The 24,215-nt window shown below is 37.2% G+C and overlaps 1 protein-coding gene across 1 annotated transcript in view; it reads right to left on the bottom strand.

Annotated features, from left to right (window-relative positions):
• Nucleotides 1-24,215, bottom strand: part of RASSF8 (Ras association domain family member 8) — an 80,409-nt gene that overhangs the window by 46,172 nt on the left and 10,022 nt on the right. The gene's annotated exons all lie outside the window — the stretch shown is intronic.

Genomic DNA, 24,215 nt, shown 5'->3' with positions numbered 1-24,215 from the left:
ATAAATATTTTAAACATTTAACTTTAATCAAATAAATGTCCAATCGCTTGCCAATATTTTGAGTCAAGAGCATTATATAATGATAATGGGTCAATTCACCAGGAAGACATAAGAATTATAAATATATATGCATCTAAATGTATGCATCTAAATATACAAAGCAAACATTGATAGAACTGAAGGAAGAAATAAACAGCAATATAATAATAGTAGGGGACTTCAACACCCCACTTTCAACAATGGATGGATCATCCAGAGTAGATCAACAAGGAAACAGAGGACTTGAACAACACTATCGACCAAATGGACCTAAAAGACATATACAGCACATTCTACCCAATGACAGTAGAATATATATTCTTCTGAAGTGCAGACGAATCATTCTCCAGGACAGATCACATGGTAAGTCATAAAAAAAAAAAGCCTTAACAAATTTAAGATTGAAATCATAACAAATATTTTTTCGAACCATAATGGAATGAAACTAGAGATCAATAGCAGAAGGAAAACTGGAAAATCTGCAAATACGTGGAAATTAAATAGAATGCTCTTGAACCAGTGGATCAAAAAGTAAAAGAGAACTTACAAAATATCTTGAGACAAATGAAAACACAATATATCAAAATTATGGATGTGGGAAAAGGAGGACTAAGAGAGAGGTTCACAGTGATAAACACCTACATTAAAAAGAAGAGCTATCTCAAATAAACAACCTAACTTCACACCTCAAGGAACTAGAAAAGGTAGAATAACAAACATTTAAACAAGAATTGAAACTCCAATTCTTCTCAAACTCTTCCAAAAAAATCGGAGAGAAGGGAACACATCTAAACTCATTTTATGAGGCCAGCATTATCTGATACCAAAGCCAGACAAAGATACAAGAAAAGAAAATTACGGGCCACTATCAATGAATGTAGATGCAAAAATTCTCAACAATATACTAGCAAACCAAATTCAAAAGCACATTAAAAGGTTCATACACCATGACCAAGTAGGATTTATCCCTGGAATTCAAGGTTGGTTCAAAATATGAAAACGAATTAATAGGACATCCTTTATTAACAGAGTGAAGGATAAAAAATCACATGATCATCTCAAGAGATGTAAAAAAGCATTTGACAAAATTCAACACCCTTTTGTGATAAAAAAAAAACAAAAACAAAAAACAACAAACCTCTCAAGAAACTAGGAGTAGAAGAAAATTACCTCAACTTACAAAGGTCATATATGAACAGCCACATTTAACATCATCCTCAACAGTAAAAAGTTGAAAGCTTTTCCTCCTAGATCAGAAACAGGGCAAGGATTCTAACTCTTGCCAATTCTATTCCACATAATACTGGAATTCCTACCTAGAACAACTAGGCAAGAAAAAGAAATAAAAGACATCCAAATCAGTAAGGAGGAAGTAAAATTATCTGTTTGCAGATGATAGGATGTTACATATAGAAAGCCTTAAAGAATCAACAACAACACAAAACCTGTGAGAACTAATGAATGAATGCAGTAAAGACGCAGGATACAAAACCAACATACAAAAATCAGTTGTGTCTCTATACACTAACAACAAACTCTCAGAAAAAGAAATTAAGAAAACAATCCCATTTATAGTAGCATCAAAAAGAATACTTAGGAATAAACTTAACCAAGGAGGTGAAAGACTTGTATACTGAAAACAACAAAAAATTGATAAAAGAAATTACACAGACAAATGGAATGACATCCCATGTTCATGTACTGGTAGACTTAGTATTGCTAATGTCCAAACTATCAAAAGCATTTACAGATTCAATGCAATCCCTATCAAAATTCCAAGGACATTTTTTACAGAAAGAGAGAAAACAATCCTAAAATTCATATGGAACCACAAATGACCACCAACAGCCAAAAAAATCTTAAGAACAAAGCTAGAGATATTACACTTTGTGATTTCAAAATACATCACAATGTATCTACAAGAAAACAAATAAAACTGGACCCTTATCTCACACCATATACAACAATCATCTCAAATGGATCCAAAAACTTAAACATAAGACCTGAAACTGTAAAACTCCTTGAAGGTAGGGGAAAAGTTTCATGGCGTTAGGCTTGCCAATAATTTCTTGGATATGACATCAAAATCACAGGTAACAAAAGCAAAAATATACAAATGGGAGTACATCAAACTAAAAATCTTCTGTACAATAAAGGAAAAACTCAACAGAGTGAAAAGGCAACCTACAGAATAGGAGAAAAATATCTGCAAACCATATATTTAATAAGAGCTTAATATCTACAATATATAAGGAATTATTACAACTCAGCAAAAAAGCCCACTCACCTAAGAAACCCCCAAAACAACCAAATAACCCAATTTTAAAATGGGCAAAGGACTTGAATAGATAATTTTCCAAAGAAGACATACAAATGGCCAACAGATGTATAAAAAGATGCTCAAGATGACTCATCATCAGGGAAATAAAAATCAAAAACACAATGAGATATCACCCCCACATCTGTTAGGATGACCATTATATACACATATATATTTTTTTAAAAAAGAAAATAAGTGTTGGTGAGGATGTGGAAAAACTGGAACCCTTGTGCACTGTTGGTGGGTGCATTGTTGTAAAATGGTGCAGTTACGAAAACAGTATGGAAGTTCCTCCAAAAATTAAAAATAGAACTACCATATGATCCAGAAATCCCACTGCTAGTTATTTATCCAAAATAACTGAAATCAGGATCCCAAAGAGATATTTGTACTCCCATGTCCATTGCAGGATTATTCACAATAGCCAAAATTGGAAATAACCTAAATGTCCGTGAATGGATGAATGGATTAAAGAAAATGTATTATATACACGCAACTGAATATTATTCTCCATAAAAAAGAAAGAAATGCTATCATATGCTACAACACGGATGAACCTGGAAGACATTATGTTAAGTGAAATATGCCAGTCACAGAAAGACAAATATTGTATGATTCCATTTACATGAGGAAAGTAAAGTAGTCAAACTCATAGAAACAGAAAGTAGAATGGCGGTTGCCAGGAGACTGGGGGAGGGGGAAATAGGGAGTTGCTGTTCAAGAGGTATAAAACTCAGGTAAAATGAAAAAGTTGTACAGCTCTGCTGCACAACATTGTGCTTACAGTTAACAATACTGTGATGTACACTTGGAAGTTTGTTAGGAGTGTAGGTCTCATGTTAGTCATTTTTGAAAAGAAGTTCCTTTAGGATTACTCGCAAGGCAAATCTGTTAGCAACTAATTCTCTCAAATTTTGTTGATCTAGAAATGTCTATTTCAACTTTACTTCTGAAAGATAGTTTTACTGGACATAAGATTCTTGGTTGACAATTTTTTAAATCATGCTTCTGACCTCCATTGTTTCGGATGAGAAGTCAGATGTTAATCTCATTGAGGTCTATTCTGAGGAGATGTTTTTTCTCTTGCTGCTTCTAGATTTTTCTCCTAGTCTTTCAGCATTTTACTACTATGTGTCTGGGTGTGGACCTCTTTTTGCTTCTCCAACTTAGAGTTTGTCAAGCTTTTTGGATGTATAGATTAATGTTTTTCATCAAATTTGGGATATTTGCAGCTATTATTTATTCCATTTTTTTTCCTGCTCTTTTCTCTTCCTTCTCTCCTTCCAGTACTCCCATTACACATGCTGGTGACCTTAATGGTGCCCACATTTCTCTGGGGCTCTGTTCATATTTCCTCATTTTTTTCTATTTTGTTTTGGACTGCATGATCTCTAGCAAGCTATCCTCAAATTCATTAGTTATTTCTTCAGCCTGTTCAAACCTGCTGTTGAGCCCATCTAGTGAATTTTTCATTTTGGTTACTATACTTTTTATTGTACTTTAGAATTTCCATTTGGCTTCTCTTTTCTAATTTCTATCTCTTCATTTATATTCTCAATTTGATGAGACTGTCATCATAGCTTCCTTTACTTCTTTAAGCACAGTTTTCTTCAGTTCTTTGAACATCTTTACAATAGCTGCTTTGAAGTCTTTTTCTGTTAAATTCAGTATCTGAGTTCTCTCACAAGCAGTTTCAGTTACTTGCTTTTTTTTCCTGTGTTTGGGTCACACTGCCATGTTTCTTTTCATGTCTCATATTTTTTTGCTGAAAACTAGATATAATATATAAACTCTGGATACTGATTCCTCTTCCCTACTCTCTGGGGCTTGTTTTTGCTGTTTGCTGTTTGTTTAGTGACTTGGCTAAACTGTTTCAGAAAGTCTGTTTCCCAAACTGCAGTGTGAAGGCTCTGGTGCCGCTCCTCAGAGGGCGCAATCTTGGGCCTGTCACCAGGAAATGACAGTTCACGTTAGCAAGACTCTTTGACTCTTTCCCTTATCTCCATTAAGCTGTCTGCTCAGTTCTTTACCTCAACTAATTGCTGGCTGATTGCTCTACTGTTTTAAACAATGCTCTGTGGCATAAATCGTTCCTCAGTCTGATCAAATTAAATTTGGGCAGTGGTAGCTTTTTTGGCCAGTCTTTGAGGTTTGTTCTGACCTCAGGAGGGCTCTTCTTAGCTGTTTCCCTGGTTCTCTTTTGTGAACTAGCTGGCCTATGATTTAGCTTTTTGCTCTTAATTAAGAAGATCTACCAGCCACCTCTTATTTGCTTACTCTTGAGATCTCCATTGTTTTTGAGAGCATCTTTAGACTTGAATTTCTCCACACTGTTTCAAATAAAGTCAGTTCCTTTCGGGAGAGCTTTGGTGCTCTGTTCTTAGGGACTGCCTGTTCTCCTCGGTAAAATCTCTGAGCCACTGCTCCAGGGGCTGAGAGCGGGCAGTGGCTTCTGGTCTTCTTGGCTTGCCTCTCCTGGGGTGGGACTTCTGCCTTTCAAGGAAGGTAGAGTGAGGGCAGTTGGGGCCCCATTTTCTAGGCCTGCCATAGTTGGAATAGAGTCTCCACTCTATCAGTAGGGGCTAGGTGCAGGAAAGGAGCCCCTGCCTCTGTAACTTGAAGTTAGAGTAGATGAGAAATGTTGCAGCGTGCCCTCCTGGTAAGACATGGCATCTATGCACTGGGAGATGAAAAGAGAGGGAGCGCATCTTCTTAGTCACACCTGTTGAGAATGGCGCTATGGTAACACTGAGCTGGGGAGAGCGGTGGAGGGTAGGAGTAGGTCATGGCTCAACTGCCATACTGGCTATTCTACCGTTAGCAGATTTTCCTGGATAAATGTTTCTTCATTTGGTATACACCTAAACGACAATATCCAGTGCCTTTAATATGTTTTTTATAGTTTCTGCAGTTATGTTTGTTTTGCTGTGGAGCTTCTCAGGCTGCCATTCCAGAAGTGGAGCCTCTCTTTAGTATATTTTAAGTGCAGGAAGAAGGAAATGGTTTTTGAAGTCATCCGGTGAAGAACTCTCCTAGATTTATAAATTTTTATTCCAATATATATTTGTGTAGAAAGGAGGAGATTATATACACACACACATGCTTTCATATGCATGGAACTTTTTTGGGGGGGGTGGGTGGAAGAAGATTGGTCCTGAGCTAATATCTGTGTCAATCCTCCTCTACTTTATGTGGGATGTTGCCACAGTGTGGCTTGACGAGCTGTGCTAGGTCCAATCCCAGAATCTAAACCTGCAAACCTGGGGCCACCAAAGCAGAGCATGTGAACTTCACCACTATGCCACCAGGCCAGCCCCCTCTGATGTATATTATACATAAACAAAAAAATAAGTAATATATTGCACACCTAGAATACACTGGGCATTGTTTGGGGTACTTAGAAAATATTAACACAGTTAGTCCTCTATAAGGTGCAGAGGTTGCTTTATTATCCTCATTTTATAGATAGGAACAGAGGCTCAGGAAGCTTCAGTTGTTTATCCAAGGTCGCACAGCTAAGAAGTGGAGAAGCATGGATTAAACAAAGGCAAATTTGCTCCACAAACTGTATTTTTTATTTCACTTTCTTTTTCTATGAATAGATAAATAGACGGATCCTTAAAAGTTGGTTCACAATGTAAATAAATCTTAAATCCTGTTTTTACTTAGGATTATTGGTAGGCATATTTTTTCCTTATTCTTCGAAAGCAGTTTTGGTGTGTGTGTGAGGCAGATTGGCCCTGAGCTAACATCTGTTGCCAATCTTCCTCTTTTTGCTTGAGGAAAACTGTCACTGAGCTAATATCCATGACCACCTTCCTCTATTTTATGTAGGATGCTGCCACAGCATGGCTTCACAAGTGGTGCTTGGTCCGTGCCTGGGATCCGAAACTGCAAACCCTGGGCCACCAAAACAGAGCATGCACACTTAACCACTACGCCACCAGGCTGGCCCCTGAAAGCAGTGTCTAATGGCTCCATAGTTTTGTTCCATCTTGCCAAATTTCCTTCACTTTCACAGCAGGCATGATAATGCCTGTCTCATTATTTCCTCATTATCACTAAAGACAACGTTCTCATTTAAAAAATAGTTGCCAATCTCTTTGTAAAATATTTTCCCTTATGGTTGATTTATCTTATATTTACATTTTATTTTTACATGTTTCATTGCTGAGTGTCACAGTCAGTTCAGGCTGCTATAATAAAATGCCACAAACAGGATGGCTTAAACAACAAACATTTATTTCTCACAGTTCTGGAGGCTGGGAGGGCCCAGATCAAGTTGCCAGCAGATTTGGTGTCTAACGAGGGCCCACTCCTGTGTGTAGAGGGCCACCTTCTTGTTATTTCCTCACATGGGAGAGAAGAGAGAAAACTACCGCTCTGGTCTCTTCTTTAAGGGCACTAATCCCATTACAGAGGCTCTACCCTCATGGCCTCATCTAAACTAGTTACCTTGCAAAGCTCCCACTTTTAAATACTATCACGCTGAGGTTAGGTTTCAACATATGAATTTTAGGGCGAAACAAACATTCGGTCCACGCACTGGGTGAGTTAGTTTTCTGGGACTGCTGTAACATATTACCACAAACTGTTTGGCATAAAACAACAAAAATTTTTCTCTCACAGTTCTGGGGCCAGAAGTTCAAAGCAGTTTCAATTTTGAGCCCAAATCAAAGTATCAGCAGGGCCATGCTCCCTCCAAAGGTTCTAGGACAGAATCCTTTCCTTGCTTCTTCAAGCTTCTGCTGGCTCCAGGCATTCCTTGGCTTGTGATCACGTCAGTCCAGTCTCTGCCTCTGTGGTCCCACTGCCTCATCATCTTCTGTCTCAAAAACTCCCTCTGCCTCTCTCTTATAAAGATAGACATGACTGCATTAGGGCCCACCCAGATAATCCAGGATAGGGATTTAAGATCCTCAACTTATTTCTTCTGCCATATAAGGTAATACTCACTTTTACCATGTATAGTGACAAGAATATACTTATGATATATACCAAATAGGATCCTTAGGTTCATTTTCTTCCTGTTACATCTTAGACAAATGCCATAAAGCTGCAAATTTTAAGCTGCAGCCCTGAGGCACCTCCAGAGACAAGATTTAAAAACCATTAAAAATCAATGGATATTCAGAAAATTAAATTCCCTCTTATGAGAAAATTATGTAAAACATCACAGTTAAACATGTGGTATGAAAATCCAAATAGCACATTTTTATCTAATCCAAACATTCCTTTAAAGGAACAATAACACAGTGACCTCTTGCAAAATGATAAATCTTTTTCTACAATGAAGACTCTTTTCAAAATTCAAGATATTTTTTAACTCAATTTAGTAACACACACACACACACACACACACACACATACACACACATACTTCTACATAAGCCTACGCATGAAGAACATTTATATCATACAGCCTGCTCTGGGAGGCAAAAGTTTGAATTTTGCTGCACCAAAGCCATTTCTAAGAGTTATGAGTACAAAGTAATGCGAGCACATTTTTCTTTAATATATAATTTCACACTTCACATGTAGATGTGTGCTGTACCCATTAGGGTAGGAAATTTGGGAAATATGTACTTATTCATATTTTGCCACTTCTCAAGCTATATTTGGAATTATTCTTTTAGAAATTTTTTCTATATTAGTTTACTACACACCAAAAAGTCTTATTTTTAATGGCCATACTTTCTTTAAAAGCATGAGTTTAGCATTCCTAAAGTCACTCATAATTATTACTCACTGAAATTGAGATAGTTATCTCTTATTTTTAAGAGCAAGGTTACCCCATGTGACATTTTTTGCTATTACTAAGATTATTTTAAAAGAACATACCACAATAGAGTATATGCTGCCCAATTCCAGTGAAAAGGCTACCCCAATGCTGCTGCACTGTAATCTGTAACCAATTTTGTCAACAGAACTGTTGATCATACTGGAGACACTCTCCAAAGGACAGTTATGACCACCACATAGCCTAAGCCAACCAGCTCTCCACTCACTGTTGTGCAGTCCATCCCCACGCCACCTATGACCCAAAGGACCTCCCTCCTCTAAATGTTTACTTGATTCAAGGACAGCGTACCACTTCACCACCAAGCCAAAACCAGGTAGAAGACAACAGTCTCACTTTGCCATGATGCCAAAGAGATTCAGATTCACTAGAATTTAGTCCAGCTCTTAAGGGGAGAAAGGCTTATTGGGGCAATTTTGGGTATATCTACTCAAGACACTCATAAACTAGTTATTCTAAATAACTTAACTGATTACAAAGGGGTCATCATCAGACATCAGGTCTGGGGCCAGACCAAATTTTCCAAATGCAGTGAAAGGCTCTTCTGGAGGGTAGATGAATATCCTTGGTTTGGCCCAGTATCCCTTCAATAGTCTCTTTCCTCTAGGAGCTGCATGGGGTACAACTAGAGTAACACAGGTTCACCTACAAATACTTTCTGCTGGTTCTCCCATACCTATGTAATTTCTGGTCAGTGATTTCAAGTTTTAAATAATTTTAAGTGTTCAGTTTCCATACATCTTTATAATCCTCTACAAAATTAAAATCATGTTCTTTGTCTATTAATGCTGGAATTTATACTTGGTTTTACAAACTTTTCTTGTTTAGTTTAGTTTTTTTTAGCTCATGAATTTTTGTTTGTCAATAAGAAATACTAAAGCAGAATGTTATAATTTTCAGTCTAGTTATGAAATGTCAAGAACTTTTAAGTTAAAAAAATGGATTTGTTAAGCAAATAAGTAACAAGTTTCTAGAGCTATTTTAAAAAATACTTTAAGCAAGAATAAAATCTTCATGGGGGGCTGTCAATCATATGTGTAACATTTATGTGAATGTTTACATTCTAATGGATACTGGTAAGAAGCATGATGAAATGAGGCAATGCTTTTTAAAAAAACAATAAACAAAAATTGGCTTTTATGGTGACACAGAGATTCTTAAGGATTCGTCTCAAGAGTATAAATATGCATTTCATTAGAAGTTAAATACACCAATATGTCTAACAATTCATGTGCCTCTTATGGACATTTTAGTAGAAATGACATCAAGCTATCTCACAGACTATCTTAGCCCAATGGAAAGAGAAAATGTTTTTTGTCATGAATGATTTTGCAGGTTGTGCTGGTTATAAATTATTGCCTCTCAGTTCCAAATTCATCCTTTTGGCCTGCTTTATGAAAGTGGATCTGGATCCTTAAACACTTTTTCTTTGACAACGACACCATGGGATGTTCTGTCCAGAGAGGGCATTGGAGAGACACACTAGAGAGGGCAAGAGGAGAGGGTTTTGCTCTCTGGTGAGCCTGCTCAGCAGCAGCTCCTGCAACACGGCATGGGTAGCTTCCCCAGTGTGCAGGTCCTGCAACAAATGCAGTCTCTCCAGTGCCCAGCTCCTGCAAAGTGTAGAGAGGCCAGCAGAACCAGCAGTTTCCCCAGCACCAGCTTTGGGTGGTTTTATAGTGGAATGCCTCTGGTAAGATACCTCCTCAGCAAGTTCCAGGGGGTGGATTTCTAGTAAGTTCCATCAACGAAGCACCACAGGGACTTCTCTGCCACCCAGTGAGTGACACCAGGTCCTCTGCGACAAGGTCTGAATCTCAGTCCCAAGGGGCCTCTTCTTTGGGTATTCTCTCTCAGCCTTAGGGTTAGCGCCTTTAAGATCACATTGTGTCTGCTATTCCTATATTATACAGAGTTCTCTTTACTTCATCAATCTCTCACTTCCAATCCCCTGTTATATTCACAGTTTTTTATAGCAAACTTCCCCTGTCCAAATGACCATGTGGTTCCTCTCTCCTGACTGGACTCAGACTTGTCTGGCAATAAATAGAAAGCACTATTTTACAATTCTTCTTTGTGTACCTTAGAACAAATATCCCTACTAACAATTAACAATACTGATGTAAAAAAAGACAAAAAAAATCAGAAAAAATTTTGTTGAAAATATTTTATTTACTTAGTCCTATGCGGATTATATGGATTTTTACTCCTATATGAAAAACCAAAGAAAAACAAGTAAGAATGTTTTCACATTTAATATTATTCATATAAAGGGAAAAAAATTCCAGTTGAAAATTCTAAAAATGTGAAGCCAATATTTTCATGAAAAAAATATTTGCCTAGTATGTACACAGCAGAGAAATAATCAAGTCAATTTTTACAAATCACTAAAAATGAAAAGGTTTCAACTAATGAATGAGCTTCAGATAACATTTTCATTATCTATCCTCTTGTTAATGTGAGTAAAAAATATAAATAAACATCTATATAATAGGACAGATACAAATTAAACAGCATGAAGCAAGAAAAAGAGGAAAAAGAAAATATTTCCACACCTTATTAAATGGGCTGACATGGACAACTGTCAGTAAACAACTTAATAAGCAACTTAAACTTCAAAAAAAGTTTGTTGTTTTTTATATTTTATCTTTATAATTATCTAAAAGCAATTTTCTTATTTAATATAAAACCTGTATAGAACTTTGCAATTTATAAAGCTCTTTCTCATAAATCCTTATATGTAGATAAAACATCAACAAAAAGGATCCTTCCTATAATGAATTATCAGAGAAATTGAGAAAACAATCCTATTTACATCAAAAAGAATACCTAGTAATAAATTTAAGCAAGGAGGTAAAAGACCTACACTGAAAACTATAAGACACTGATAAAAGAAACTGAAGAAGACATAAATAAATGGAAGACATTCCGTGTTCATGGCCTGGAAGAATCAATATTGTTAAAATGTCCATACCACCCAAAGCAATCTACGGATTCAATGCAATCCCTATCAAAATCCCAATGGCATTTTTCACAAAAATAGAACAAACCACCCTAAAATTTGAATGGAACCACAAAATACCCCGAATAGCCAAAACAATCTTGAGAAAGAAGAGCAAAGCTGGAGGTATCACATTCTCTGATTTCAAACTCTATTACAAAGCTATAGCAATCAAAACAGTACGTACTGGAATAAAAATAGACATAAAGATCAACGGAATGAATGGAGAGCCAGGAAACAAACCTACATGTATACTGTCAATTAATTTACATCAAAGGAGCCAAGAACATACAATGGGGAAAGGACAGTCTCTTCAATAAATGGCGTTGAGAAAACTGGATGGCCACACGTGAAGAAAGAAATTAGACTACAATTTTTGACCATACACAAAAATTAACTCAAAATGGATTAAAGACTTGAAATGTAAGACCATAAAACTCCTACATGAAAAAATAGCTGGTAAGCTCCTTGACATTAATCTTGGCAATGATCTTTTTGAATCTTACTCCAAAAGCAAAGGTAACAAAAGCAAAAATAAGTAAGTGAGACTACATCAATCTAAAAAGCCTCTGCACAGCAAAGAAAATCATCAACAAAATGAAAAGGCTACCTATTGAATGGGAGAAAATATTTGCAAATTATATATCTGATAAAGGGTTAATATCCAAAATATATAAAGAATTCATACAACTAAACAGCAAAAAACCCCAAACAATCCAATTAAAAAACAGGGAGAGCATCTGAATAGACATCTTTCTAAAGAAGACATACAGATAGCCAACAGGTACATGAAAACATGTGCAGCATCACTAATCATCAGGGAAATGCAAATCAAAACCACGAGGAGATATCACTTAGACCTGTTAGAATGGCTATCATCAAGAAGACAAGAGATAAAAAGTGTTGGGGAAGATGTGGAGGAAAGGGAACCACTGTGCACTGTTGGTAGGAATGTAAATTGGTACAGCTACAAAAAACAGTATGAAGGTTCCTCAGGAAATTAAAAATAGAACAGACGATTCAGCAATCCTGCTTCTGAAGACTTATCTGAAGAAAACAAGAACACTTAACTCAAAGAGATATATGCATCCCATGTTGACTGCAGCATTATTTATAATAGCCAAGATATGGAAACAACCTAAGTATCCACTGATGGACGAATGGATAAAGAAAATGTGGTGTGTGTGTATATATACATATACAATGAAATACTATTCAGCCATAAAAAAGAATGAAATCTTGCCATAGATGGACCTTACGGGCATTATGCTAAGTGAAATAAGTCAGAGAAAGACAAATATCATACGATCTCACTGATACGTGGAATCTAAAACAACAACAACAAAAAAACAAATTCGTAGATACAGACAACAGATTGGTGGTTGCCAGAGGAGGCAGATGGTGGGTGGGGTGAAATGGGTAGGAGGAGTCATTAAATACAAACTTACAATAATAAAAGAAAGGAGGCCTGGAGATGTAATGTACAGCATGGTGACTATAGTTAATAAACCAGTATTGCGTATTTGAAAGCTGCTAAGAGAGTAGATCTTAAAAGTTCTCAACACAAGAATTTTTTTTATAATTGTATGGTGATGGATGTTAACTAGGCTTATGGTAGTGACCATTTCACAATGCACAGATATATCAAATCATTATGCTGTAAATATGAAATTAATATAATGTTATACATTAATTATACCTCAATAAAATATTAACACATTAAAAAAAAACCCTCCTTCTCTACTGTGATGCCCCACCTCTGTGCCACCCCTCAGATCCCAAATTGTGACTTTCTAGAACAGAGAGCAAGAATACAAAAAATAAGGTAACATTACAAGAAAAATTCTGGTCATGTGAACTATAGTCCAAGATTACCGGGAGATCTTAAAATCTCAGGTCAGAGAGAAGCAAATTCTTAAAAGACCACTATAAATGCAGGAAAGAAAAAGTACTGGTTAGACTTTAGAACCACGGAGATTCATTAGATAATCCAAAAACAAAATAAAACAAAACAAAAGCACCAACAAACCAACCAAACAAAAAACAGCCCTTAATAACTTCCAGGCTTTTAAAAGTTTAAAACAAACTCAAATGAATAAATTTCCCATGTGTTTCAAGGGAAAATAGGCTCTTCCTGCCTCTAGTTAAACAAACTCTTTAGTTGAAGGTTCTGACTCTCCAATTTTGGAGAATATGATTGCTTGACAGGCAAAATACAGGATGAAAATAAAGATCATAGTAATTTGGTAACAAATTATAAACTCCAACTGGCCACCAGCACTTCAAAGTAACCATTAGTCAGAGTTAGTGAGGTCTGTGGTCACAGTGTTACAGAGAAGTATTGTCTTCTGTTTTTAAAGTAGGAATAGCTAGGACCTTATCAATAAAGAAGAAACAGAAAGAGTACTACTGAGAACAAGCAGTGACTGAAGAAACATCACTAATGGGCTATTTCTCTTAATCTCATTTATTTTTCTAAAAAGCACATTCAAATTAGCATTTCTTATAACACAATAATAGATCATCTAACTTTAGGTATTATATATTTCTTTCTCCTGACATCATTAGGAAAATAAGTAAAATTTTCATTTCTTTGCAAACTGAGATAAGTAACTCAAAGTACAATGTTACTTAACTATAAAGATACATACAAAAGATAAGCAATTTTCCATGGGCTCACCCTTAATTTGTATTCAATCTCACCTCAATCTCTTTGCTGGTTGAGTGGCCTATCTCTGAAATATATTTTAATATAAATTATTTTCTATTTCTCAGTTTTAGGTCACAGCTTTCAGAGGAACAAAATGAAGATTGCATCTTCCAGAAGTTTGAACACTAAGCAGTAGATAGGAATGATGATTTATTATTGTAGGTATTACTGATCTTTAATTCAAACACTCCAACCCTAATCCTGTGCCAAGATGCTCTTCAATAATCCTGCTCCTCATATCAAGAGGTCAAGAGAGACAGTGGAATGTCTACTTGATCATATGTGGAATTTTTTAAAAACTCTGTCTTCAATTGAAGTAGTGGAAGGTCTGAAAGGAAAAAAGACCAAATAAACAGACAAAGATGCAATCCTAACAAGCTTTTATTGCCACAATACAGTTTTAAATTTAATTCTTAAAGGATTAGTATTTTGATCTGATTAAAATTTTTTTTTTTCTGCTTTATCTCCCCAAATCCCCCTGGGTACATAGTTGTATATCTTAGTTGCAGGTCCTTCTAGTTGTGGCATGTGGGACACCGCCTCAACTGGCCTGATGAGTAATGCCATGTCTGCGCCCAGGATCTAAACTGGCGAAACCCTGGGCTGCCGTTAACCACTTGATCACAGGGCTAGCTCCTCTGATTAAAATTTAATGAAGACATCACAGCCAGCTGATTGCATAAAAAAAATCTAATTTCATTATAACAAACTCTATGAGCACTGTCAAAATTTTTTTATTTCAAATACCTATTTGAGAAAATTTTCAAATGAATAAATATTATAAATCAGTAATCAACTTGCCTTAAAATTTTTGACATGGAGATGACTTTTATATGCTATTTAAAATGGAATTTAGCCAGTATTAAATTCAATTGTCCATACCAATAATTCTATAATTTCTACAGAAAAATACTGCATGTTTTTCTTCCTATTAAAACAAAGCAATTATTTACCTTATTTATTATTTGTCCAAAAGCAAACTGGCCCAATTTCAACACACCACTGGAATTCAGGAAAGAGTTAATACAGACTCAAATAGAGTCAAGGATAGCACATATGTTTTATCTTGCCTACTAAGTCTAACTGACTACAGATGCCAAAAATGCAATGCTGAAAAGGATTATCAGGCTCAGCATGAACACATACCATGATCAATTAATTATGTCTGCCATGAGCACAGGCAGCATACACACGATATACTTCACCATCCCTAGCATGGAAGCTGTTGATTAAAAACACATTTTAGTGGTCAGGCAGCCCTGGATTCAAATCCTCCCCCCACCACTTATTAGCTATATGACTTCAGACAAATTACTGGTTTCCTTGGCTCTAAAATGGGAATAATAATCCTTAAATTCGCCAGAGCGAAAAACAATGAACATGAAGACTTAAATACAATCTGGCACGCAGTAAGTACTTAATAAAAAATAACTATTATTAGGGCTGGCGCAGTGGTGTAGGGGTTAAGTTTACACTCCAATTTAGAAACCCAGAGTTTGTGGGTTCGGATCCTGGGCCTGGACCTACACATTGCTCATCAGGCCATGCTGTGGTAGCGTCCCACATATAAAATAGAGGAAGACTGCCATAGATGTTAGCTCAGTGACAATCCTCCTCAAGTAAAAAGAGGAAGATTGGCAATAGGTGTTAGCTTAGGGCCAATCTTCCTCAACAGGAAAAAAAAAGTTATTATTCATATTACTATAGAAGTTTGAGTCTTTCAGAGCTCATCAGTGACTGACCACTGAATGTGATCTTGAAATAGGCAGGTCCCTGCCAAAATCTGCTGCTGTAGTGAGTGAGGTCTCACTCAGCAAGTCACTGGACATATGGCACCAGCCAGCTGTGGCTGTACCTGCTGAGCAGAGGCACCGGCAGCTCAAGCAGGGTGTGTGAACACAACTCCATGAAGCTACAAAGGTCCACATGCTCATATTCCTCAAACCAGTGCTACAGGTCTGAGGTTTGTCCATGCAATATAGAAATGTGCCATTTACTCAGAATGAGGTTTAGAAAAATACTGGTTACAAAAATAGAACCATTTTATTCTTCCTGGGACCACTCACCTACCTACCAAGTACAGGATAAGAACAAGTAATTACACTCTTCTAAGAATTTCAGTAAGAGTCTTAATCTAGGTCTACTCAACACCCGCTACATTGAAAGAAAAAAAGACTTCTATTAAACACGAAATCTACTTTAATAAGAAAGTATACAAAAAATGAAAAAAACTTTAAAAATTTAAAGGTAGTTAGAAAATACTTATGATATATAACTAGGAAGAATAAATAATACAGCTTAGGCCCTTTTATTATAAATAGTAAAGTTTTCAAGAGTTAAAAACAATGTCAAATCTTACAATGTTATTTGAAATTCTAACTCCATGATTATGATTTCTAATTAACAGGCTTGGTTACTACTCTCGGTCCTATTACATGATTTTACTGAGCCTGAGTAAATCTGATCGGAAAGCAATAAATCTGGAAGGACACAGGATTTAAAGAGTCAGCAGACCTGGGTTCACTGCTTCTTTTAACCGTGTAACCCTGAATTTCCTCACACTCGTGGAAGCTCCGTTCCTCATCTGTAGAATAATGATAAGAATATTTTTCTCATTAGTTTGCGGTGAGCATCAAACTAGACTCCCCTATTAAAAGTGCTTTATGAACACTAAAATGCTGTCTCACCAGGTGGTCATCAACAGAGAAGCCACATCTTCCAATGCATTTATAAAACAGACTTAGATTACTGGAAACAAGAGAGAAGCTGGGAGGGCAGTCCTGTGGGCACGCCACACAAGAACTCTGCCCTTTTTATTGGGCAGAACTGCCACCCTCCCAGAGGACAAGCCCATGCCAACAAAAAACCCTGTGGATAACAAACTGCTGACTACATGGAAATCTCATCATTTCTAATTCTGGGAGATACTTGGCTCTATTTTGATTCTACACATTTGAGTGGAGGGACAGAGCACAAAGATGGAACAAACTGCACAGATCTTAAAGTTCACATGAAAGGAAATATCATGGATACAGAAAGCCCAAGAAAAAACATGTCTGGATACTAATCACACTCCCACAAATTTTTAAAAATTCAACTCACTCACATAATTAGTAATAATATAAATAATATATGAGCACAGTTATGTTTTATACAGATACAAGGCCAGATGGGAAGATGACTTGTATTCCTCCATTTTCAGAAACACAAGAAGCCATTTACAGCCACTGAAAAAAGGCTAAATAACTACAGTTCAGACAACCAACGCTCAAGTATTCGTTGCCAGTTATAATGCTATTTGGGGAAGAAACAGAGATTTGGTTTTCTCAGTTTTTAAATATTAAACGTCTGACAGCTTTTGTTAAAGTCATTTGTAACACCTGGCATATAAGTACTTACCATATGCCAGGCACTGTTCTAAGTGTTTCGAATGCATCAACAATTTATTTAATTCTCATAATAAGACTCTTAAGAGGTGGGTACTAGTATAATCTCTACTCTTTAGAGAAGAAATTATGGCACAGAGAAGTTACAAAACTTGCCCAAGATCACACACATTAGGGGCAAAGCCAAGATCTGAATCCAAGCCGTCTGCTACCAGAGCTCAAACTCTGAACATACACTCCACCATCTAAGAAAATAAATAATTAAGTAGAATATACATTACACTTAATTGTTTCAAAAAGCATTTACTAAAGCCTACTCTATGCTACACATATGATAAAGGCTTTAAAGACACTTCAGGGGTCAGTCTCCATCTATTAGTTAATTAGTCATGTCATCACATTTACTTGACTTGGGTTTATGGGATTGGCGGTGAAGCCTAGAAGAGTAACTGCCACTCTCAAAAGTGATAACGCTCATCAGGAAAAGGAAAGCTCTTCTGGGAAATACTTGACCAATATTTTTGGAAAGTAAGTTCTGAGGAAATTCTCAAGATTGCGTAATTATTCTGTAATACTGACTAAAGTCAAATGTCCACAATTTTCAATGGGGGATTCTAGACACATGGCTCAATCAACTCTGGGGCTAACACAAACCAAAATAGCACTAGGCCTCATTCCAAAAGAAATTGCAATTAAAACTTCTGTCGTCTGATAGTACTGCTACCAGATCCATTCATATGTGACTGCAATATACAAAGGTATAACTTCTGCAGTGAAACACCTCAAGATCTAAAAAATAGGATCATGAGTTATCTTCTGTTTCATTCATAATTAGTCATAGACTCCTTAACATTCCAGTTTCTGCTGTGAACCACTTCAAAATAAAAAAAAAATTCTAACTTTTAAATTCAGTGGGTTCTTCCTCAGTCTCACGATCATTAGCTTCCCAATTACAAGGGAATCAGTGACGATATCTCTAACCATCTCAAGCCTTTCTCTTCAAAGTGTGCCTGCCGCCTGTTCCTCTGGACACCTCCTCTTGATGGAAGGTCCTCAGAGCCGTCTTTGTACATCTCTCCCCACTGTTCCTTCAGTTGGTGACTTATTTTGTACACAATCACGTTTGCACCATCTCCACACATTTGGTCCTAAAAGTTCTTTATATGAGAATCTGTCAACTCAAATAGTGTGATCAAGATGGTCCACAATTCTCTGTTATATCTTTATCACTAGGGTTCCCTCTGAGGGGGCAGCCACAGGACCATATGACAATATTCTCCAGGACACAAAGCCCCGAGAATTCTCTGGGTTCTATAGATGTTGCTGGAAGGCTTCCTTTTGTTTCTGAGGTACAAAGATGGATAATCCCTCAGATGACCTCAGGAGATCTTTCTCAGATCTGCACAAGACAGAACAGGAAATTCAATTCTTAGGACTCACAAGGTGAGTGATAACCTTCTTTCACCTCTGGATTCCAAAGAGGGAAAGATAAGATGGTACTAGGTCCCTTAAAACACTTAAAAATGACGTATGTACTAAGCTGGAGAGGAGCAGCTTCTACTCTAGGTTTTGGAAACAGGATGGATCCTAACCAGTCTCCTTTTTATCCCCAGTTCCCTCTCTCTTGCCACTTAAGAATCCAGAAGTTCCTCATGTTTCCCCTTTGTTGTCCAAAGCCCCACCAGTCATTCCCTGCTCTCCCATCACCAACAAGAGAATTTTGCAGAAGCATTTCTTTTCTTCTTCACCTAGTCCTCCTCACGTTCCAGATATTAAGGAGGAAGGGGATATCAGACTAACTAAAGCACGGTAAATTCATCTCCGATCGGTAATATGAGATGAGATAATTAGGGCAAAAGAGCTTTCCTATCGGCCCTTAAAAGAAATCACAGTGCCCATTCTCAGGGCTGAGGACATTACGGTGTGGCAAGCAAGGTGCCAAGGATGCAAAATGTAAGGAGGCATCATTACCTCTGTGCTTGTGTGTCTCTGAGAGTGAGTGCCTCCTGACGTTCTGTGCCCTTCTAGGTGATTCACTTTCCTCATTCTAAAGGCCCTGCACTGTTCTGCCTACAAGTCAAAATGGTTACGACAGTTCCAGTGGACAAGAAAGAAAAACTTTAGCTGCTCTGAAGTCACTGCCTACGGAGAAGCAATTGGTTCTACCCTCCCTTCTAATTTCCCACTAATTTCTAGCTTAGTTTCTGGCTAGAACTTAAGCCCTTGGCTGGTGCCTGACCAACCTTCTTAAACAAAAAAGAAACACACACCAAAGAGTGAGAAAGCCTTCTGGCCTTTGGGCCTCAAAATCTTTTAGGAATCAGACAGCTATTCCAGGGCTATGGCAGACCAGATTGCTGGAAAACTAGTGGCGCGGTCATAGGAGCCCATGGCTAACCAGGATGCCAGCCTCCTCTTAACTACTCTAGCATCATCACTCTCTCCATCGATCTTTATATTGGATGAGAGAATAAATAAGTTCCTATCTTACCCATCTTAAAAACAACAACACCAACTTTCTTCTGATCCTACTTTCCCTACCAGCTATCCTCCATTTCTTGTCCGCTTTTCATTTTCTCACCTCCCATTCTCTATTAAGTGCATTCCTCTCCAGCTTTTACCCCATCACTCCAACAAAACCATCTTTATCTAGGTCACCAATCACCTTCATGTTGCTAAATCTAAGAGTCAATTTATCACTCCCTCCTCCTCACACTCTCTTCACTTGGCTTCCAGGACACTGCACTCTCTTGGTTTTCCCCCAACTTCACTGATGTTCCTTCTCAATCTCCTCTCCTCCATACTCTCTTAATGTTTGAGTATCCCAAATCTATATCACTGGTCTTCTACTCTTTTCCATTTATATTCACTCCCTTGGTGATTTCATTCAACTTGATCATCACTTGAAATATGATATACTTGACAATTCCCATATTTATATTTCTAGCTCAGACCTCTGACTTCAGCCTTACATTCAAATGTCTATTCAACATTATCACTTTGATGTCCAGTAGACATCTCAAACTGAATATGTCTTACCTTATCCCCCTTATCTGTTGCACCCACATCCTTTTATCTCAGTTCAAAGCAACTAGAATGCATCCTTCTAGTTGCTTAGGCCAAGATGCTTACAGTTGTCCTTGACTCCTCTCTCATAACCCACATCCAATCTGTCAGGAAATCTTGTTGGCTCCTCTATCCACCTTTCCATACTCTGTAACCTGAATTATTACGACAGTCTCCCAATGAGTTTCCCTGCTTCTACCCCGTTCCTTCACTCCCAAATAGAGTATTCTCAACACAGAAGCCAGAAAGAGAAATAAAAGAACAATAATTTAAAACAGAGACATGAACTTAAATATATAAATGAGAAGATATAATGAAGTAATTGGATGCTTATATCTATACCATGAACGCAACAATTGTAAGTGCAGACTGCTAACAGGTATGTTGATAGGAAACTCAAATACTACAAGGGGCACTGCTGTCTGTGACACTTTCATGAGTTGAGGAACAATTCTTTTGCAAGTTCTGAATTAAATACAATATTCTCTTAATTTACATAATAGTTGCATTCCTGGAAAACTCACTATAAAGACAATGCAAAAACTCTTTGTGTATATGTGTAGAAAGTCATGTTCAGTTGTGGCTTTTCATTATGAAAGCAGAGTGTGCCATTTTAATGTCATTGTGTGGGACTGTCCTGTGCACTACAGGATGCCTGGCATCTCTGTGACCCATTCACTACATGCCAGTAGCATCCTTTCAATCTCTGTGGCAATCAAAAACGCTCTCACAAACTTCCCAAATACCCCTGAGGGGGAACCACTCCTGCTTAGAAATACTATTCTAAAAATAAAGTCTATGATCCTACAGCATCTGTTGACTCTGCAGTTTGATCAAAAGAAGTGTGAACATACTTAAAAGGACAAAGTACCATCCATCTTGAGTGTGAAATTACAATTTATTCAAGAATATTCTAGTACATCCACTGGTTCTCAGCCCAGACAGTCCCCTTGTCCTAACATGCTGGGGAGCTTGGCTTTCTTGTGAGACAGGGGCAGGGTTATGATACCTGGCAGGCATGCATTATACATAACTTGAGACCTTGGGAACGCTGCTGCTATGTAAATCCATTTTGCAGTAGAAAAGCAGATGGGGAAGTACCAGTGCACAGGAAAGAACACAGGACCGATTGGAAATAAAATGATTTGGGCTGTAATTCAGGCTCCGCAAATAAAGAGATGTACTCAACAGATCTTTATGTACTGGCTGGGCACTGGGACCATGAAGATGAATAAAAGAGTTTTTGCCCTAGAGAGGATGTCTAGAGGCAGCAAATCAGTCTCTGAATGGGTCTTGGTTTCTTCAACCTCAAATTCAAATCTTCAAAGTGCTTTCCAAGTAAAAAATAAAATTAAGATTTTTATGCATATGCTTGTAATATGCTGTGGTACAGCACAGGGAAAATACAAAATAAATGGAGGCAAGATGGTACCAGAACTAAGGTAGCCACTCATATGACATTTTTCGCATGAGGATATAAAAATTACTACATGAAATTGCTATTTTGTTAACAGTAAAAATAATAACTTATATTTCTACTTCTTGATATAATAAAAGGATTGAGAGTATACATTCAAATGGGCCTTGGGAGGAAAATGGAATAGAAATGGTAGTTAATATCAGCCAGTTTTTCTGAAAGCATTATTTGCTGTACCAAAAAAGCAATCTTTAATCGTTTCATCTCTCACACAATTCCCATTCTGACAAGACAAAATTTGCAAAGAATTTGCACAGTAAAATTGTCTAGTGGCTAGAGCAGCTCACAGGAGAAAATGTTAACAAAGTGACTGAACATTAGATCAACTGGCTGCAAACAGTATGGCTTTTAATGTTATCTATTTATATCTAATTTTTAAAGTGAGAACATTTTAATGTAGCAATATCCTCTTGAAGAATGAAGATATGTTAAATATTAAATTTCTTGAAATTACACAGAAATTATCAAGAATAAAAAGCATGAGAAATTTTTCTTCTTACAGAGACACCTGAAGTTTAGGTACTCCAAATCACTAATACCTCAACTTATCCTCCAACTAGAACTTTGTCTACTTATGAATAGTTTTGATCCTTTCAATTACCTTAAAGCCCAGAGACGCCAAAAGAAAAGGTTGTTTCTATCAAACTAGAATAAGAATCCTGTTTCTTAAATTAGTCATTTCCTTTCCATCCACATTCATATTCACACCCAGCTGTACTTCTTTATCCCCAAACACATCAGGCTCCGTATGTACCTTTCAAGTCTTTGCAATTGCTATTTCCCAGGCCCTTCTAGAAGGCCTTCTCCTCACTCACCTTTAAATACTTGGCTCAGGTGATATCAGCAAGCAGCCTTTCTTAACCTCTGCACAAAGTATTTCCCCATGTGCTCCCATAGCACCTTCTTCATTCCACAACTGCATAATTTATGGCAAGACCGTAATCATTTACTACCTGTCTGTCCCCCAGTAGACTCTCTGTAAGCCTAGACTGGGCATTACCAGGTCTGAACACAGATTTGCTATTGAAGAGAACCACCATGAAAGATAATGGTGCAAAGTGACAAGGCTTTGATCCTTCTGCAAAAGATCCAAACCTGGAGGTCTATTGCTTCCTCCAGTTTTGTGTTATTAGAAGCTATTCATAAATTATAAGAAAACCACGTTTGGTATGTATATTACCAATTATTCTACAGTTTTCTAGGTTCAGCTAGTAGATGTTTTTCTCAAGGAAGAAATACATTCTCTGCAGCTGAGGTACAAAACAAGTACCTTTGATTCACACAAAGTCTCTATTAAATGCGTATAAAAATTCATATTTGAAATTTTTTTAAAAGTCCCCTATTTAGACTATGATTCATCCAAAAAATAGGAAATCACAAAAGAAAAAAAGCATACCACAGGTGAGTTTACAGGGAAAGTAGGTGTGGTTCCTGAACACTACAATTCATGCCCTTTCAAGTCAAAAAGTGCTCAATTGAAACAACATAGACCAATCCTCCACTGTAAACTGAGGAACTATGTGTGCCTCACCTATAATTACCACCTACAACGTCTAGTCAAACGGACTTAAAAGATACATTAGGGAAGTGCGAGGAGTAAGTACACAGCATAGTAGAAACATCCATACACAAAACTTATCCATCAGCGCAGCTAAGGTAATTTGCAGAGACGGAGAGGAGAATTAACAGGTGTCCAATTTCCAGATATATACTCCATGCTTTCTAAGATCACAATTTCATTTAATCTTTACAGCCACACTGTGAGCTAGTTTTGTTAACCTCCATTTAACCAAGAAGGAACTAAAGCTCAGAAAGATGAATGTGACCTCACTTGTCCCATGTCCCCACTGTCTCACTCAATGGACAATGGTCCCTGTTCTCTGAGCAAGCACCCCAAACAGGCACTAGGGATATACCCAGGGTGACCACCATCCTAGTTTGCCTAGAACAGCAACGGTTTACATTGTTTTCCCAGTGTAATTATCAATAGTGCTTGGTTGGAACAATTTATATAGTCTATTCCATAAGAACAGAAGAGTGAAAAATCTATCTATATAAAAATATGTCCCGCCTAAGCTTGGAACAAGACTGAAGCATTTGGGAAAAACTGCACTATTTTAATAAAAATGATAATTATCATTCATTGAATTTTATACATGCTAAGTCCCTTACATACATAATTTAATCTTACCCAATATTCAATTAAGAAAACTGGAATTTAGAGCAACTAAGTATTCAAGATCACACAATTAATAACAGGGGAAGCTGACTTGTAGCTGGATTAATGAAGCCAGATGATACATGGTAGTTTCTGAACTTACAGACACAGCTCCTTGGGACATCCTGGGAGGAAGGGATGAGTATGAAGTCAGGGGCCAGGAAGACTGTCAAGGTTGCCCTTCCTGCAATGTGAGTC

The sequence above is a fragment of the Equus caballus genome, chromosome 6 (assembly GCF_041296265.1).
Source record: "Equus caballus isolate H_3958 breed thoroughbred chromosome 6, TB-T2T, whole genome shotgun sequence".
NCBI lineage: Eukaryota > Metazoa > Chordata > Mammalia > Perissodactyla > Equidae > Equus > Equus caballus.
Note: the sequence above shows the minus strand (reverse complement) of the source record. Positions and strands in the feature narration are given on the sequence as shown.